This window comes from Astatotilapia calliptera, chromosome 3 (assembly GCF_900246225.1).
Source record: "Astatotilapia calliptera chromosome 3, fAstCal1.2, whole genome shotgun sequence".
NCBI lineage: Eukaryota > Metazoa > Chordata > Actinopteri > Cichliformes > Cichlidae > Astatotilapia > Astatotilapia calliptera.
The window spans coordinates 35,760,108-35,773,794 of NC_039304.1; the positions used below are offsets into that span (position 1 = coordinate 35,760,108).

The following is a 13,687-nucleotide window of genomic DNA, read 5'->3' on the forward strand; positions in this document are numbered from 1 at the left end:
GGCTGAAGGACATTCCTCCTCTATTCTCCCCTTTCTTTGACTTCTCCTGAGGAAATAAACATTACAAAGGAAAGCAACAGCAGCTCAAACGGCACACTCCTTCCTTCGACTGGACGCTGTGTATCACAGAAATATGCAAACAGATTTTCTAGTGAAGCCAGTGAAAACCTGGATATGAGTCATAAGTTTAAGCTACTGTTTTTGTTTTGGGTATAATGCAGTGAACCTAGCATTTTACATGTTCTACATCACATCGACATAAATCTTCACTCATCAGGCCTCAAATGATTAAAGATTTTGACATAATTATTATCATAATACTCTAATAAATAACCAAGCAGAAACCTCAATGGGAAAGAAACAAAATCACTGCGAAGGTTCCAAAACATCCCTCTGAGATTTTTTTCCCATATTGACATGACAGCATCACACAGTAGCTGCAGATTTGTTATCTGCACATCCATGATCGTAATCTCGTTTCACCAAATTCTAAAGGTGCTCCGTTGGATTGAGATTTAGTGGCGCTGTCATGTTTAAGAAACCAGTCTGAGGTTATTTAGTCTCTGTGACATGGTTCACTGAAGCCTTAAAGGGATGGACACCAAAAATACTCAGACAGGCATTTAATTGATGTTCAGCTGATACTAAGGGGATACTACACCAGTATAATAACTGGGTCAAATTTAACCAATTCAGCAATTATGTCTAATCGTCTCAACCTATGGTTGAAAAAGCACAACACACAGTGTTTGGATAATTAAATGCATGGATGAATGCATTTACAGCTTCTCTGTAACTGGTATATAATGAATTGTACTTCAGGTCACAGAGCATCAATATTCACATTTGTATTCTGTAGCAGACTTTTTCCAATTATCAGTAAAATGAGCAAATACCCAAAACATCCAAAGCCTTGTGTATCATTATCTGGAGACAGTCAGACTAACCACAGGTGGGGATAGACAGGCTGAAGGAGACTGGAAATGAGAGAAGAGGGCTGCAGTTTGTCACAGTGAAAGGGGTCTCTGTCTCTGAAAGGGGGGGGACAAGACCGTATCCCAGTTCTGTGCCACTGTCTCTGGAGAGAGATGCGGTCCAGATTATCCTGGATGTGGCGACGAGGGGAATAAAGGAGCAGATGACCAGCTGTTAAAAAAACAGAGGTTTCCTAAGCAACCGCGTCTATGGGCGTGTTCGGGTTATTGTCTCTTACACTGTTAAGGTTAACCAACACTGTTTTGCGTAACAAACATAACTGGTGCTCTCTGTGTGGCAGATCGTGAACTCAACACCGCTCAGCCATAAAGACCTCAATGAAACCTAAGCAGAGGCTGCAACTAATGCAAGCCAAAGGGAGAGGTCCAACCAGAGGCTTAAAACGGTGCAGGCAATGAAAAACAAATGGGCCGTTTAATCATTTATAAAGAACACTATGTTGTTCGGTGCTCATTATTATTATTTGTGCAGTAAACAGGCCACAGTAGTTCTAAAGAGAATGAGGAAGTAACCCAGATGACTCAAAAATCAGGCATACCTCATACAACAACACACCTATACATTCAAAGGCCATTTCTGGTGAACCACACAACCTCTGGCTGAGTTACAACATCAATCCAGGACTCCGTAGTCTACTCACAACTACAGGCCAGTGGCCACTCTTTAGTGTTGATGATGTGCACATCCTGGACAGGGAGGAACGCTGGTTTGAGCAAGGAGTCAAGGAGGCCATTCACGTGAAAAGGAAAAGTCCATCTCTGAATGAGGAGGGGGCCATCTTCCAATGCTGTGACTGCAGCCATTCCCCAACTCTATGTGAATGGTACTCATTGGTTGGTCATGACAATTTGCATATTAATGATCATGAAACTGACCGCTCGGCCCATTGTTAGCCAGCGGTGCTAGGGTCAGCCATTATGCAAATGTGCTGTTTATGGGGTTTGGGAAAATTGCAGTCAGCTGAGACTACATTAGTCATTTGGTTGAGTGACGAAATGTTTCTCCCACTGAAATCACACGAACAGATCGAGCTTCTGTGAACACTGCAGTCCCTGCTCTCTGTCTGTGTCACATCTGTATAAAAAGCTACGCGTACACACAAACAGAGGCCACAGATGACAGCTGCATTCACGCAACATTCAGCATCACGTTTCAGCAGTGCTGCAAATGAGTGAACTTAGTTTTTGTGTTTCTGAATTTAATTGTGGTCAAACAATTAGAGTATGTAACCGCCAACATCACTCCCTCTCATTAATCACTCTCTAGTTTGCTTGGTCACTGCTGCTGGCTCAGACGAAGAGTCCTGTCTTGAAAGATATCTTTACAAAGAGCGATGAACAATTTAAATATCAAATTACTCATACAGTCTATACAAATATTCATTTTTTCTTGCTTTTTGAGTAAAAGAAAATATTAACGTCAGTAAGGATTTAAATATTTCTTTCATCAAGACCCGCTGTATCATTTAAGTGTTTCCTTAACTTCTTAAGCAGCATATATCGCCTCATAACCCCTGAAAAGACAGGACAACAGCAGCTGCATCTTCAACATCACAAGGATTAGACATGCCCTGACACGCACCTCTGAGGAATGGTTTCCATGAAACAATGAATGATACTGATCTATCGCACTCACAGCCTGATAGGCTGGGAGTAAATAAGACCAGTTCCTGTAAACAAATACAGACTGAATTTTGTGTCTGGTGAGTCAGAAATGAATAAATAAGAATTTATTTCCCTCCTAGAGTAAATGACACTAAATCATTAAAGGTAAGAGAGGTTTAAAAAAAGTTCTCAATGACACAGAACAAGAGTAGTCAAGCTAGTCACAAATGAAAACAATGCAAACTCAACTCAAACTTCGAACTTCAGTCGTTGAAGCGCTTTACAAAACACAAGTGAAACTATGAACCCACACCCAGCAGGGTTTTACAAAGCTCAGCCACTTCTGGCTGGTTTGTTACGTACAGTTGTGGTGTACAAAGTGTCCAATCCATTCTGATTGTGCTGAAACCTCCAAACCAGAAGTTGAAACAAAGCAGTCTGCTATTAAAACTCAAGATAAAATGGGTTGATGGTTTGGCATGCGTTCACGGTGTGAGAGTTTAAGTGTTTGCACTCGTGAGCAGTTTGCTCCTGGTTTGCTTAACGATAAATCATGAATCATGAAATATAAAACAAGTGTTTTGTAAACATTGAGCAAATTTCCCGTAATTTCTTTTTTTTTTAAAAATCACCCAATGTGAAACACATGGGCGATCTTACCAGCAAAAGTCGTATTTGTTTATGTTAATGATATTCAAAGTCACATTATGCTGCTCAAATTGCATCTCCAACTGGGAGGAAAAAAGGTGATATTTACTCCTCGGTCTCTTAATCTTCAACCAGCCTGGTCTTGTCCATCATCGCAGCAAAGCTAACAACCAACACCCAGAAAGCCAAACCTCTTTCCTGCCACGGGTAAGTGGGATCTTGGATCTTTTTTGAAGTTAATCCTCAGATCCACGTCCAGCCAGACAAGCTTCTTAGTTTTATTTATGGGTACGTCAGTGTGTCAGCGGCCCCTGCCGCTTTTTCCACCGTGCCCTGGCAGATGAAAAAAGCTGCCTTCAGGTAGAAGTTTTCCAGCAGTACAGCAGAAGCATATAGCAACTGACCACAGTCTGAATGAAATTTGAAGCAGTTCACATAAAAATAAGCTTTTATGTATATCACACAGAAATTCCACTCCTGAAATGCTGTTGATAAGAAATATAAATGGTTGTGCCGTCGCTAAACGCAGTACTAAATATTTCACGCAAGTAGCACTGTGAATATTTACTACATTAATGAATATTATAATGATGCTTGAGCATGACTACAATCTTGTTTATTGGCTCTGTTACAGATAAAAAGGTTGCATGAAGCACACAAGAAAGAAATTTTGTACAGTTCTGGGAGGTCGACACATTTCTTCACAGCCGTCCTCTTTGTGTCACTTCACAAGTCTTCACATTCCAAAAAATACCCTGTGTTGCTTTAGGCGAGGGAGCTGACGGTGCATGCATGATGCAACGCACTGATCAGTATTTTCATACTGATGCAAAGCAGCATTGCACAGAGTTTACAAGCAAGTTGGCAGTTTAACACTGGCTAATGTGTGATCCAAGTGCAGCGGCTATTTGTGTTGTCATATGCAAATCTGTCAGGTTATAGTTAAAAAGGTTCAGGGCTCCAGTTCCTAGGAAAAAAAGGTTTAAGCCAAAATCAAATATCTTATTAACTTCAGATATTAGAAGCAAGAAAATAAATCTATCCCTCTATCTATCTATGTGTGTGTGTCAATTAGGGCTGCCACAAACGATTATTTTGATAGTCGACTAGTCACCGATTATTTTTGCGATTAGTCGACTAATCAGATCATCATCCATTGGACGTACAGCTTATTGCACCAGCAGCATCTGGTCTTATATAACTATCATTAGCTTACAGCTTGAAGTGTTTGTGCTAACTCAAAATAAAGACAAGATGGTAGTTTATTAATTTTTAATGAAATTTGCAGATTGTTTCGGTGAAGTTTAATAAACTCCTTGCTTTCTAAAATATAACAGGACACCGGAGTATATTCTCCAGCATCTCACACTTCTGATAATCAGCTGTCTGCTTGACAGTTTTAGCTGTGCAAAAACTATACCTTTAATCTCAGCCAAACCGATTTACTCAGGAACAAATAAAATACTGAAAAAAGCCAAACAATAACATTTAAGTTATCTAAGTGACTTATATATATGTTTAACCTGACTAGCGAAAGACGGCGGTGGGTTTGAAAACGATTTGCCGGGAGTCCGGTGTTCTCACGGCTCTAGTTAGCCTTGCCCCCGCCTAGCTAACGAGCTAGTGGGTAACAGACGTCTCCGAAAACGTCGGAGCGCTTTTGAAAATATGTGGTGTCTTGATAAACTGAGCAGATATTTGAGGTTTACACAGCTACATTCTCGCCTGAAAATATGTTAAACGTTTATTTTGTGACCCAGAAAGAATAATAAGAGTAAAGTTAAAACTAACTAGCTGCCGCCATTGTTGACAACTGCGCTGGGCTGCGCTATGAATTCTGGGACACAGCTTCTTCTTCTTCGGGGTTTAACGGCAGCTGGCATCCTTGGACATGCAGTGCTGCCATCTTCTGTTTCAGTCCGTTATTACACTCTTAAATCCTACTACTCATTCCTGCGTCCTTTGTGATCTTACAAAGCTTCAAACGATGCGTCGACTATTAAATTAGTCGTCGACGATTTTAATAGTCGACATAATCGTGACTAGTCGACTAATCGTGGCAGCCCTAGTGTCAATCAATATCAACACAACAGTCCCCAGACATGCAATATTGCAAACTTTAGAGTAGAAAGAGTGAAATACCACGACAACTACTACATTTAACCTTTTTTTATACAGATAGTCCCACTGAGATTCAATGTCTTATTTACAAGAGAGTTCTGTTTCAGACACGCATAATAAAATAATAATAAATAAACTGATAAAATCAAACTATTCCAGAAGTGGAAAACTTTGTTGATTGCATAACATGCCTCTAACACCTTAATTAGGCCCAACTTTCAATTTGTCTTATTCCTTTAAACACCTATAAATAAGCAACAGATTTACTAAGGAAACAAAATTACTGTGTGGCAGAAAGCAGTGGAAAATTCTGTAGGCATTCTGACAATGCACACGTTTTTTAATCAAATGCAGCCAGTTCATTTCAGCCATCATCATCAGTGCAGTTCACAAAGATCAGTGCAAAAGCAGGTCACAAATTACTACATCTGATGAGGTTACAAGTAAACAACTCACAATAACAGTACTCAGCTGAATAACTTCAACACAGTTGTAGTTATTACACACAGGTCCACTGTATAAACCTACATATATCTGCCTATTACACCCAACCTGTTGGATGTGTAGAATAAAACCTTAAAACATAATCTGCAATCAGATCCTGGGCGAGTTTTGGTGAATGAACTTACTGTTGATGTGTCACGTGAATAAATGTGTGAGTTGTTTTAAGTCTTAAAGCATTTGTTAAAGTCAAAGAAAGGAATCTTACTCATAGTCAGCTATGGGCAACTAAAAGGGGGTAAATGAAAGTGATGTTGCAGAGCTCTGTGTGTATGCACTCGTAAATAAAGATGCTGCTAAATACAGACAGAGCAAACACAGAGGCTTTTGTACTTTCTGAAGTTTTCATTATAGACCGCTCTCTGTAGAAAAGTGAACTGAAACCTGAAACATTGCGAACGACTCTGCTCGCTGTAAAAAAGTAACTTTGCTGCTTGTAATATAACCATGGATTAAATGCTTCTTGCATGCGGGAACTATTCTCCATCCCTCCACTTTACTTTCTGCTCTGTTAAAATACCAGAACATTGGAGCGTCCACACAGGTAGCAACCACGAACAGGATAAAAGGTGGACTTGATGACTGCTACATCATCCACTGGTTTCTGAAATTTCGTTCTAAAGCGAGATTAGCATTTTAAAACACATAAGAGCTGTACAAAGTAAACATTGAGGTGGCTTCTAGGTTAAAAAAAACAAAAGTCCAGCAGAAGGCGATTGCTGTGATTGCCATCTCTGGTCCTACTGAAGTCTATGAGAAAACAGGTTACCGTCTCAACCTCTGTAACCACTTTCCTGTTGAGTTTATGGGCTCATTCACAAATTTTTGGGTTATATTGAACAAAATATTGAAAATGAGAAAATTATTTCTATTTTTAAAATCTTGGTCGCACCATGTTTTTAACTCGGGTTTTTCCTGAGTTACAAAACCAGATACTCACTGGGTAAAAACTTGTCCGTCACAAGTAAGGAGCCAATGAGCGTACAGTTTCAGTCAGACCTGCCTTTCTCGCCACATCCGTTATTATTGTAGCCAACATGGTGATGACAGAAACGCTCATCTCGAGGGTTCAAAACAGGATTTCAGACACCAATAAGCGACGTGGCAGTAGCTACATCCATCTTTTATACTTTCTGTGGAAACTAAAGCAAAGCTTTGATAAAGCACTAACAGCACTGAGCTATCAACCTGTGCTAATCATCATTATTACACAAATAAAATCAATTATATTATATCAGTATTAGTGTTTTTGATATAATTAGTTAAGAAATATGGAAAACATAACATATATTCCCATATATAATATAAGGCAAAACTTCTTGAAGCTCTCAATTAGGGCTGGGCCATATCATACCGTTCACGGTAATACTGTTATAATGTTGGGCAACGATAATATGGGTAAAACACGCGTGTGCAGTGCCTTTGTTTTCATACACACATGGCAGAAAAAGCATGGCAGCGATGCAGAATGAGAAGGGCGAAAGCGGATCGTTGAATGAAACGGATGAACCAGAATTGGTTTGTAAAAATGCTCCAACTTCAGTGGTGTGGGACTGGTTTGGCTTTCGTCCGTCAGATACACAACAAAGCAGTATTTTTGGTAGAGCATGCTAGCGGGCCGTCGTTATTACCGTGTTTTTTGGAAAATATGGCACACTTTTTCTGAAAATCGACAGTGCCCCTTATAATCCCATGTGCCTTATGTATGAATTCTGGTTGTGTTTACTGACCTCGAAACGATTTTATGTGGAACACGGCCCTTGAAAATCTGTCAAATGTTTCAGTACGACTTTGCTAAGCTACGAAGCCACACCGCTTGATGGATTGTCGGAGCATTACGGCTACCGTAGGCAGGAGCCTCGCGGAGTGATACGTACTGTGCTTCAACATAATTTTACCGTACTGTGTGTGTATATAACCTCTTTTTAAATTTTGCGGATATTATACATGGTCATGCTGAGGATATGTCGGCCAATTTCCACTGGAAATGCCTTTTGGTTAAACTGTCAGCAAGGATTTGCATTTGCACTGTTAAATTTCTGTATAACTTTAAAGCACATAAAACAGCTGCTTGTTTAAGTGAAAATACATTGATGGGGGTTTTTGCTCCAATAAAGTTGTGGAGTTGTAAAGTAGTTTGTCTAGTGTCAATTATATCGTCAGTTATATCGTTATCGCAAATGTTTTCAAATGTATATCGTGATAAATATCTTTGGTCATATCACCCTGCCTCAGTCACAATAAGCCCCAGCTGTAGTATAAAAACACTCCCCAGCCGGCCTGTTTGGTGTCATCTCAGCTAATTACTGCTCATTTTACTCATCAGGCCAGTGTCATATTTTCACCAAAAACAGCAGACCACTCATCCCAACAATGAAAAACACAGAAAGAATGCCAGGATACTCCTTTATTATGTTCCCTCAGTTTCAAATACCAAAACAACAACACATTTAACATGTCTAATAATCAACATGCTGGTCGTTTCTTCCCCCCGACTTTGTAAAAGAATAACACACTTCAAGATGTCAGTGACTCATCCTGACTCACAACACAGAGAGCTGAGGATTATTTTTCCTGGATCTGAATGAAAGAAAAATAAAACAAGAGTGAAAAAACAAAGTCGCATCAGGAGGGGGAAAGGCATGTCCGGAGAAAATACATTTCCACCAAAAAGACAGGAGACCTGTGCTGGATGGTAACAGATTACATTTTAACTTTAGAAAATACCCACAACAAAACCCACAGAAAGCTAGAAGCCATCGACACGTGTTCTTTTTATTATGCGTTCATTAATGATATTGACTGTAACGTGTTAGGCGTTAACCCAAAGCAATAAAATGCCTCTTTGTAAAGTACAAGGGCCATTTCACAGAGTGGAAGATCCTCACTGAAGACCTCATCTTTCCATTATGATTTATGAGGTCTTGATAAGCACTTGGACTTGCATTAAAGCTTAATATCAGGTTTATATACATCTTCACAGTAAACACAACAGTACATAATGATTATTTCAGGGAGAATGAAACAGCTTCATTGGGACTAGCGTGTGTCACTTGGCACCGTCCTGTAGAAAGTAACAGGATTACGACAGACAGCTAAGTCAACAGCTGACACACACACACACACACACACAGTGTAAACATACACACACTTCACAGCTGACACGTCGCACAATGAACCTACTGTCTGACCTGGGACATGGCCCTGAAACATCTTCACCTTTTAGTAAACCTTTTAGGTATGTGGCGTTTAGAATAGAGGATGAAGGACGCATGTTTTTATCTGTTCCAGAGGTGCGCTTCCTCCCGGTTATGACTTACTGGGAGAAAAAAATGAGCGTTGGTCGATTTACAACCATCAAGCTAACAACAAGCTCTTAATGAGCTAAACCTCAAAACTCAAGACAAGATTAATGCTGTCTTTTGGATTAAAGCTGTGGCATCCACTCACTAATAAAAACCAGCATTTGCTGTTGTCTAGAGTTCGGAAAAGCCATAACTGAAAATGATTGCATGTTTTTTCATTCTGGAGATCAAACAGTGAGTTGATTGTTCAGGAACCAATCAGCAAAGGAATCACTAATGAGAACAAAACTGTGTAGCTGCAGCTGTTACGCTCCATAACTGCTTTTTAACGACGCGACAGGAGTTCAGCGCGTTCTTACAACTACATCAGTTCATCCGTCTTTGCCACTGCTGCGTGGCATCTCGAGTTTTTCCCTGCACACAGGTATCCTCCAGCTGAAGCAGTGACTCAGTGTGAGACCACAGTGGAGGAAGTGGGATCTGCTGACTGCCTGTATCTTTTATTTGAACGAACTCTGATGCCAACAATAAAGCCGCTGCCTCATTATCTACGTGCCTTCCAGGACAGGGCTTGCACTGACGCGTGACCTCTGTGCCATTCATCCTATTCAGACATATTAAAGTGGCAGGCTGGCACGTGCCTGTGCAACCCACAAACGCACACTAACGCACTGTTAGAATCCTCTGGAGTTGGCTGGGCGTCTTTTCATTGAGTTTGTTTACCGGGGACTCTGGCTGTGCAGCAGTGCAGCGTGCTTCCATCCAGAATGCTGAGTCCAGCGAAACACATTCACCCCGAAACAGCATAATCAAAGCAGGTGGACTGTTCTAGATATTTAAAAAAAGAAATACTGGGACATCTGCTGTCTCGCTTTTGGCCATCTGGTCTTTCAGCACATAGGATGGAGGGAGAGAAAGAGATGGCCTGACAGTTGTCAACACAAGTCATGTGGTTTTATGGCCATGTGTTTATAGAGTGAATGGCTCTCAGGCCTCCTGTGGGGTGATGACATGACCAATTGAGATATCAGTGGAGTTTTATTTTAAACAAACAAAGACCGGAAGCAGAGCGTAAACATGGGATTATTTAGTTTACGATATTATAATGATTGATGGTCTAATCTATGTTATATTCCATGTCTGCTTTATAAAATATCAGTCATAAAAATGTCTGAAAAATTTAAAAAAAAATGTCAAAGTACAAAAATATAATGTTTGCTGATTGTTTTTCTAGCAGTCAACTTATGCACATGCATGCATAAAAAGCAGCTCGCATTGCTCTAAACAACAAATAAAAAGGGCACAGAAGAAATAGGAGCGCAGCCTTGCTTTACAATGCATTTCATCCAGATGAGGCAGCACTTCCATGGCCTCAGCCAGCTGCATGTAGAGAACACATCTGGCGAGCTGATTCAAATGACCGCAGATGCCAAATTCTTGTTTAAATATTTGGCGGATCCATGTTGCTCTACTCAGACATGTGAGCAGGCCCCAGTGACTACACAGAGAAAAACGGCAAAAGCATCCAAACCTACTAGACAGCATGTTAACATGCCAACTTTGCATATCAGTACAAACAATTTCTACAGTAGAAAAAAAACTCTTCCTTTTACTTCTAATCATACTCAAGTTAAGTGTAAAGGGTGAAGTAATATACAAGGCATCATGTAACGTAAGTATTTTGGACACATAAATACAAGAACAGAATGATAATGGTAACAATATGACAGAGCCAACTAGATTTTCACTAGTCTAATACAGAGGCCTAGATACTGGTTGGCAACCACCGTCAAAAAATGTATATTCCGTGATGCAAGGAGGTATATGCTGTGCACAGAAACATCTTGTAATCTTGCTTTGATCATTAGATCGCAGCGGTCACCATTAGCTTGCACGGAAAGCACCAAAAAAAGCAAACATTATGCCTCACTGTTACCACCAACACATTTCTAAAGGTGCAACTTTTACTTTGAAGGCAAATATTCAAAGATTCCAGTTTGAGTCGCACTTTCTCAAGTTTAAATACTGCTCGGCTACTAGTTCACGAGTGTTTGCTGACAAGTCAGTGTTTGCCATGCAAACTACAGGCAGCTGTGGCAACGACTGCTAACGACTGTCAGTAACCTACACCGGCCACTCATGGTTGGTGATTAATCGTTAACAGATGTTTGGAGGGTATCTCCGATACCGACGTAATGTTCAGGAAGAAGAAAGTCACTAAGCTATTTCTGAAAATGTAACAAACTGATTTAAACTGAAAATGCCTTTAAACTATAATTATTGGAATTAACCATCATGGTGTCACCAACTTGTTTTTAGAAAACAAATGTGATTAGATTGAAACTAGTCATTGAGACCTTGAAATAATTAGGGAAGGTGTCTCCCGAGGTATAGAATTAAGTGAGTATGTCATAGGTCCCCCCTGGCCTTTAAAACAAATGCAGGCACTTCTCCACCTCCTGAAGCCATGTCATTATTTTATAGATCTTCTGCAGTTTACTCCTGGAGACCTGTGCATTATGCTGTTTATCTTAAACATATCATATCTGTCTGAGGACTGTAAAATTACAGTATTACGCAAAAATATCCTCTGGTTAGCAAAACATACTGCAATACAAAGCAGCTCTTAAGCTCTTACTTGCTTTCTTTCCTAACAGTTAACTGGGTCATGGCAAGACAAGCCCATCTATGGTGCTTTTCATATCAGTCATCTTCCACACCTATGTTTTCCAGCAGTGCAGCCAACCCAGTCTTGTTTATAAATCCTCTAGATACCAAAATCTTCTGCAGTCAATTATTTTGGACACAATGACAATTAGTATTTCACTTATTTACTTGATTTCAAATGCCCATTATGGGGCTGGTAAGGTTAAAGCTATGAGGAAAGTTCAAGTAACATTGCAAGTGTTGCTGCTGAATGTAGGGAAAAACCCTGGGTGGAAACACTCTTTTTTGGCTCATCCATAGAGCCAGATCCACCTCCGCCTCCACATTTTCATTGAGTTTGCTTTCCTGCATCTCTGCAGCTTGGCCAGCGCACAAACATTCCACAAGGGAATGCAGTTATTTTTCAGACTCCACTTCATCCTGACTACTTTTTTCTTTCCTCCCATGACTCACTCCACTCACATAGTTGTCCTTCCATTCCTTTCTAAAGCCTACACGTGTTGAATATCAATGGCTTGCATGACACACACACACACACACAGGGTGGAACTGTTCGTTTGCATAAACATTTCCACACTGAGCAGCACAGCTCAGACGACTGCACTCAGAGAGCCGAGGCCTCGTTGTCATAGATACAAGAGATGTGTTTGGATGGCAGAGGGTTTTTCCTGAGAGGACCCCAGAGGTACCCGAGGATATGCCGCACCCTTAAAACATGGATGACTCCTAATAGCTTGCATATGAGCTGTTACATAACATGTCTTTCCTCAGGGATCAAACCATGACGTGCCAGCAGAAAAATTATAAATTCATGGAGGGTGAAACCTTTCACATGTTCTCTCCAAACTTTTACACAATTCGGGGTGAACTGAGGACACTGCGAGAGACTTCCAAGATGGCGATTTCTAGGCTTCTTTAACGCGTTTTCCTTACGGGGCTTGATGTTTGTTAATTATATCTTGGGATAACTTTTACTGGGACTGGCCTGGAATCATCTGGGCACAAAACTGAAATACCAGCCTTGTAGGAATTTGGCACAAATTCTGCCAAAAACACTGAAGCGTGAACCACACCTATCTTTAAATCACTGTGCAATGACAAGAAGATATTTGAGAAAAATGAACATGGTTGCATGAAACAGGATGTAAAAGCTCAACAAAGCTAACGATGAGTCATAGAAAGAAAAAGTACAAGATGTAGCTTTACTCAGAAGTAAAGTAAAGGTCTATAATTGTAATGTCTGCCAGCTATCAAACTGAGCAAATCACTCAGCCTTGGTGAAGTTTTGAGTTTCTTTTGTTTAGTCTATCACATTACAAGTAAGAAAAACTTCTGTCAGTCTCTCCGCCTCGGTGACCGTCCCAACTTGTCTGTTAGATTTAAGCTTTTTTGTCAACAATGTGTCTTATTGTGCCAACATAACTGGCTCGTATGAACACGAGCAGGCCTTAATTTACTTAGTTCCCTCTTCCAAAACATGCATGCTTAAGTTCTTCCTTTGGACACTTCACTTTTTTTTTTTTTACCGGTACATCAAGTCCAAAATAACTAACCGTTCTCATCATTAAGCCAACCAAACCAAAACTGTGCTGCCAACAAAGACTGCGAGCGATGCTGTCATTGTTAAGGTGTGGGAAATACCTTGTCTTGGAAGTGATGGAATACTTTGTAATCGGAAGAAAAAATGGAATTCCCCATGCTTTCTTAAGTTACTTTTACTTTTGCTACTTGTCCTTCGGGATACTGTGCAGCAGCTGTTGAGTGCATTTTATTGTTTGTAACAATCATAATAATGTATAACATTTGTGCAGCGTGTAATACAAGCAAACTGAGTCAAACATCTCA

General features: G+C 40.2%; 1 protein-coding gene across 3 annotated transcripts in view; it reads right to left on the reverse strand.

The window, feature by feature from the left end:
• Positions 1 to 13,687, reverse strand: part of dnmbp (dynamin binding protein) — a 48,728-nt gene that overhangs the window by 31,612 nt on the left and 3,429 nt on the right. The gene's annotated exons all lie outside the window — the stretch shown is intronic.